This window comes from Heptranchias perlo, unplaced genomic scaffold (genome assembly GCF_035084215.1).
Source record: "Heptranchias perlo isolate sHepPer1 unplaced genomic scaffold, sHepPer1.hap1 HAP1_SCAFFOLD_244, whole genome shotgun sequence".
NCBI classification, from domain to species: Eukaryota; Metazoa; Chordata; class Chondrichthyes; order Hexanchiformes; family Hexanchidae; genus Heptranchias; species Heptranchias perlo.
Window position 1 is genome coordinate 411,110 of NW_027139256.1, and position 6,000 is coordinate 417,109.

General features: G+C 55.5%; 1 protein-coding gene and 1 pseudogene across 1 annotated transcript in view; one reads left to right on the forward strand and one right to left on the reverse strand.

Annotated features, from left to right (window-relative positions):
- Positions 1-2,540: 2,540 nt before the first annotated feature.
- On the reverse strand, positions 2,541-4,367 carry LOC137310344 (zinc finger protein 239-like; annotated as a pseudogene).
- Positions 4,368-5,090: 723 nt separating this feature from the next.
- Positions 5,091-6,000, forward strand: part of LOC137310358 (zinc finger protein 721-like) — a 10,947-nt gene continuing 10,037 nt past the window's right edge. Inside the window, exon 1 of the mRNA XM_067978206.1 lies at positions 5,091-5,186. The gene's annotated coding sequence lies outside the window, so the exon portion shown is untranslated. The remainder of the gene's footprint in view (positions 5,187-6,000) is intronic.

A 6,000-nucleotide genomic window follows, 5' to 3' on the forward strand; every position in this document is an offset into this window, starting at 1 on the left:
CGCCCCATTTATTGATCACTCCGAGCCCCGCCCCATTTATTGATCACTCCGAGCCCCGCCCCATTTATTGATCACTCCGAGCCCCGCCCCATTTATTGATCACTCCGAGCCCCGCCCCATTTATTGATCACTCCGAGCCCCGCCCCATTTATTGATCACTCCGAGCCCCGCCCCATTTATAGATCGCTCCGAGCCCCACCCCATTTATTGATCACTCCGAGCCCCACCCCATTTATTAGTCCCCTAACCCCACCCCTTTTAGCCCCAAGCCACCGCCCCTCGCTAAGCCCCACTCCTTTCGGTCCCCGAAGCACAACCCCTCTATTGAACACACTAAGCCCCGCCCCTCCCGTTTATTGACCACCCCAAACCCCGCCCCTTTCTTGGTCCCTAGAAGCCCCGCCCCTCCTCCCCCTGGGCAAGATGCGTGGATCACCCGATCTATGGAGGAAAGTCGAGTCTTGGGAACTCGGATTGCAATTGGGAAGGGGGAGAGGGAGAGGAGAGAGGGAGGGAGGAAGGAGAGAGGGAGGGAGGAAGGGGAGAGAAAGGGGAGGGAGGGAAGGAGGGAAGGGGAGAGAGAGGGGGAGGGAAGGAGGAAGGGAGAGAGGAGGGGGAGAAAGGGAGGGAGGGAGGGAGGGGAAGAGAGAGAGGGAGGGGAAGAGAGAGAGGGAGGGGAAGAGAGAGAGGGAGGGGAAGAGAGAAAGGGGGAGAGGGAGAGAGAAAAGGGGGAGAGGGAGGGAGGGGGAGAGGGAGGGAGGAGGGAGAGAAAGAGTGAGGGAGGGAGGGGAGAGAGAGAGAGAGAGGGGGGGAGTGAGCGAGGGGGGGGAAGTGAGCGAGGGGGGGGAAGTGAGCGAGGGGGGGCAGAAAATCCAAACCTGAGCATCCGAGGGAGCCCCCTCCCTCACCCCCGGGGGGAGCACCGGACGCAGCCCATTCAGCCCCGCAGATCACATGGGTCTTCCACCCGGACCGGCCCACGTCATCCGCGGCCTGATTGACGCGAGCTCCGACCAATGGCGACGCAGCAAGGGGGCGGGACCTAAGCTGCCCCCGTTGTTTCAAGTCCCCGGGATCTTCTCCCCTGCCGATTGTCCTTTGCACAAAGAGCTGTGGTTTTTGCAAATGATCAAAGTGAAAAGGTTTTTGTTTTAAAAAATATATAATTCAGGGAGAAAACCTAATAACTCTGAGCTGGATTTGAAACAGATTTATAAAAACCCCGTGGCTATTGGGGCAACCATTTGAAAGTTTGCAGATATCTCATTGAGACATGTAAGAGTCTGAGGGGGGGGCTTGTTGACAGGGTAGATGCTGAGAGGCTGTTTTCCCCCTGGCTGGAGAGTCGAGAACCAGGGGGCATAGTCTCAGGATAAGGGGTCGGCCATCCTAGACTGAGATGAGGAGGAATCTTTGGAATTCTCTACCCCAGAGGGCTGTGGAGGCTCAGTCGTCGAGTATATTCAAGGCTGAGATCGATAGATTTTTGGGGGAAATCGAGGGATACGGGGATCGGGCGGGAAAGTGGAGTTGATGGTCGAAGATCGGCCGTGATCCGATCGAACGGCGGGCAGGCTCGAGGGGCCGAATGGCCTTCTCCTATTGCTTGTGAAATATTTTTTTTTTGCCGAGTTATGAAAAAGTTGGGCGGGATCACGCTCTTAAAGGGGGCGGTGACACCCCCTCCCTCCCCCTGTTTAACTGTGCAGTCAGCAACATTCAACGTATTTACAGATGAAGGGAAGGCCATTCAGTGAATTAAAGTCCATCCACCCAGAAAATCATAACAACGTGGATGTCTATTCCAAAGAAAGAAGGTGGGAATGGGAAGGAGGCCACTCAGCCCTCCGAGCCTGTTCTGTCATTCCGTTAGATCAGGGCTGACCTGTATCTTAACTCCACCTGTCTGCCTTTCCTCCATGTCCCTCGATCCCCTTCACCCCAACAAAAAAAAAATCTATCGATCTCAGTCTTGGAAGCTCCAATTAACCCACAGCCTTTCGGAGGAAGAGAGTTCCATCTGTCCACTACCCTTTGTGTGAAGAAATGCTTCCCGACGTCCTCCCCGCCCCCGAATTTTAAGGTTAGGCCTCCTCGTTCCGGACTTGCCCACCAGAGGGAATAGTTTCTCTCTGTCCACCCGATCGAAATCCTTCAATCATCTTAATTAGCTCACCCCTCAATCTTCTCCCCTCGAGGAACACAATCCCAGTCTGTGCGACCTGTCCTCGTAATTTAACCCTTCGAGCCCCGGCGTCATTCTGCGCTGCCCCCACCACCCCCCTCCCCGCTCCGAGGACCAGTGTATCCTTCCCGAGGTGCGGTGCCCAGAACTGAATGCAGCATCTCCGGACTGAAGCATAACTTCCTTCCCCTCGTGATAAAGGCTGACGATCTGTTAGCCTTTTCGCTCCAGCTTTCGCTGAGCTGCGCACCCAGACACCCAAATCCCTTTCTCCCCCCCTTCACAGTTTCCAGTCTCTCGCTGTTAAGGAATGACGAGAGAGAGAGAGAGAGAGAGGGATCTTTGCGTTTGCGTCCTGAAACAAAGCTGGTTTATTTGAAACACGAGCAGGATATTGAAATCCGGCCTAGTTTCAGGATCTGTTAACATCAGCTCAAGGCCCCAGTTGTCACAATGAACACGGTTCAGTCCTGGGGCAACGATTAACAGCAGCAGCGAGGCACTGGAGTCTTAACTGTGGACCCGCTGGTGCTTCAGCAGGGCGGACGACTGGGTGAACCCCCTCCCGCACTCGGAGCAGGCGAACGCCTCTCCCCGGTGTGAATCCTCTGGTGCGTCAGCAGGTTGGACGACTGGGCGAATCCCTTCCCGCACTCGGAGCAGGCGAACGGCCTCTCCCCGGTTGGACGGCGCCGGTGAGCTCCCAGATCGTTCAATCCCTTCCCGCCGTCCCCACAGGGAGTCCCTCCTTCCCCGGCGTGGCTAGACTCGTGCGCAGCCATATCAGACAATCGGCCGAGTCCGAGCCCGCGCTCGGACGCGTGTCCGGTTTGTCCGTGCAGCGATTGGGCGCTCTCTCCTTCCGTGTGCAAAGGCCGATGGCATTCAGGCTCCCGACAAATCGAGCGACTCTGTCGGATCTTTGACTCGAGCTTCCCGTCGGCAAATCCTCCCCTTCTAAAAACCCTGTGAAAGGAGTTTAGGGAGGGTAAGAGGGAACGTGAGGAAAATGAGCAAAAGGGCAATAAAAAGGGCTCTCGCTTGGCACAGTAGCGGGAAGAGGAGAGTCAATTCGGAGCAGGCCGCTAAGGGCTGAAAGAGGCAAGTCTGATTCTATGATATTTTCACTCAAGCCGAGAAGGTTAAGGGGCCGACCCGTTCTTCGAGATCACGAAGGGTTCTGATCAGGCGAGGTTGCTTCCATTGGTCAGTGAGATGAGAGAGTGAGCGGACACCAATAGAAGGTCCAGGTCAGCGTTGGATCCCAGATCATCACCATGCTGGGATTGCGAGCACCGAAGCCTCTCGTTCCCTGGACGATAATCCGGGACGTTTACCAAGTCAAGACACGAATTAACTTTTACAGCTGCCTTGACGCAACGACTCCTGAAGAAAGAGCTGGTATTTATAGGTGCCCCAAAGCGCTTCATGGCCAACAAAGTACTTTTCCAAGTGTAGACGCTCTTACAACGTCGGGAAACGCAGCAGCCGATTAGCGAACAGCCAGATCCCACAAACAGCTATCAGATGCTTGGCCAGTTTTGCCATCAAGCGGCGTTGGTCAGACCACCTAGTCTTAAATCCGACAGTTTTCACCATCCGAAAGATCGCACCTTTTTTTACCCATTCCACCCACCCACCTGCTGTAAAACGGAGGAGTAACGGCTCACTGATACTGTGAGCAGTTCCGGGCACCGCACTTTCGGAAAGGACGTATCGGCCTTGGAGGGAGTGCAGCGCGGTTTACTAGAATGATACCCGGACTTCAAGGGTTAAGTTACGAGGTGAGATTACACAAATTGGGTTGTATTCTCTGGAGTTTCGAAGGTTAAGGGGTGATCCGATCGAAGTTTATAAGATATTAAGGGAAACGGATAGGGTGGACAGAGAGAAACTATTTCCGCTGGTTGGAGATTCTAGGAGTAGGGGGCACAGTCTAAAAATTAGAGCCAGACCTTTCAGGAGCGAGATTAGAAAACATTTCTACACACAAAGGGTGGTGGAAGTTTGGAACTCTCTTCCACAAGGTTCACTCGGTTAATCCCGGGGATGAGGGGGCGGACATATGAGGAGAGGTTGAGTAGATTGGGACTCGACTCATTGGAGTTCAGAAGAATGAGAGGCGATCTTATTGAAACATATAAGATTGTGAAGGGGCTTGATCGGGTGGACGCGGTAAGGATGTTCCAAGGATGGGTGAAACTAGAACTAGGGGGCATAATCTTAGAATAAGGGGCTGCTCTTTCAAAACTGAGATGAGGAGAAACTTCTTCACTCAGAGGGTAGTAGGTCTGTGGAATTTGCTGCCCCAGGAAGCTGTGGAAGCTGCATCATTACATAACTTTAAACAGAAATCGACAGTTTCCTCAAAGTCAAGGGAATTAGAGGTTACGGGGAGCGGGCAGAAATTGGACACGAATTTAGATTTGAGGATAGGATCAGATCAGCCATGATCTTATCGAATGGCGGAGCAGGCTCGAGGGGCCGATTGGCCTCCTCCTGCTCCTATTTCTTATGTTCTCAAACGGAAATTGATGCCAGCTCAATTGCTAAATTTAAATCTGAGATCGATAACTTTTTGCCAACCCAAGGTATTAAGGGATTACGGGCCAAAGGCGGGGAGATGGAGTCAGATCACAGATCAGCCATGATCTTATCAAATGGCGGACCAGGGACTCCTGTTTGCCTTTTGCTCCTAATGGCGTCCGCTGTACCCACACTCCTTTGCGGTCCAGAAAGCGCCCTATGTCGCAACGACGCTTCTGCGCAGGCGCTTCTCCCACTTCGGCTTGTCCAGCGGGGGGGGGGGGGTGGGGGGGGGGGGCGGAGGAGGAGGAGGAGTCCGGAGGCAACGACGCTTCTGCGCACGCGCTTCTCTGCCCCACCCACTCCAGCTCGCGCATGCCCAGAACACAAAACCTGGGATCCCCTCAACAAAGAGCCTCCTCGCTGCGCCTGCGCGCTCGGCGTCCGTTGAGAGTCCGAGTCGCTGACCCGACAGGTCGAATTTCTTTTTTTTCCTTTTCGGAGCTTGTGCTGAGGGAGGGGAGGAGTAACAAAGGAAAAGAGACGAACCTGAGGCCCTCGGGAGGAGGGTGGGCGCGGACGCCGAACGGAGCGGCTCGGCCGCCCAACCGACCCCGCCGCCGCCGCCGCGCGGAGCACGTTGGCGTCGTGTGGGGGGAGGTGATTGACGTCAGGGTTTGATTGACGGCGGGCCCGCCCAATAGGGAAAGCCGCTGGGCGGGCGGTCGATTGTCCTATCCAGCCAATCGGGGCTGGCAGGCACGTGGGCGTCGTGAGGGGGGGGGGGGGGAGCAGGTGATTGACATCTTGGCGCGATTGACGGTCAGGGTTTGATTGACGGCGGGGCCCGCCCAATAGGGAGAGCGCTGGGCGGGCGGTCGATTGTCCTATCCAGCCAATCGGGGCGGGCAGGCACGTGGGCGTCGTGTGAGGGGGGGGGGAGCAGGTGATTGACATCTTGGCGCGATTGACGTCAGGGTTTGATTGACGGCGAGCCCGCCCAATAGGGAGAGCGCTGGGCGGGCGGTCGATTGTCCGATCCAGCCAATCGGGGCTGGGCAGGGGGGGCGGGGCTTGCGCTGCTGCCTGACTGCTCCAGGTGCAGAGATGGGAAACAGGAGGGCGGCCATTAGCCCCTCCAGCCTGTCCTACACTACAAATTGGATCATTGGGGTCCATGATCCCTTGATGCCTGTTTACCCACAAAGATTCACCAATCTCTTCATTTTTGGTTGGGGGGTGGGCAGTTCCAGATTTCCATAAGAGATAGGACCAGGATAGGCCATTCA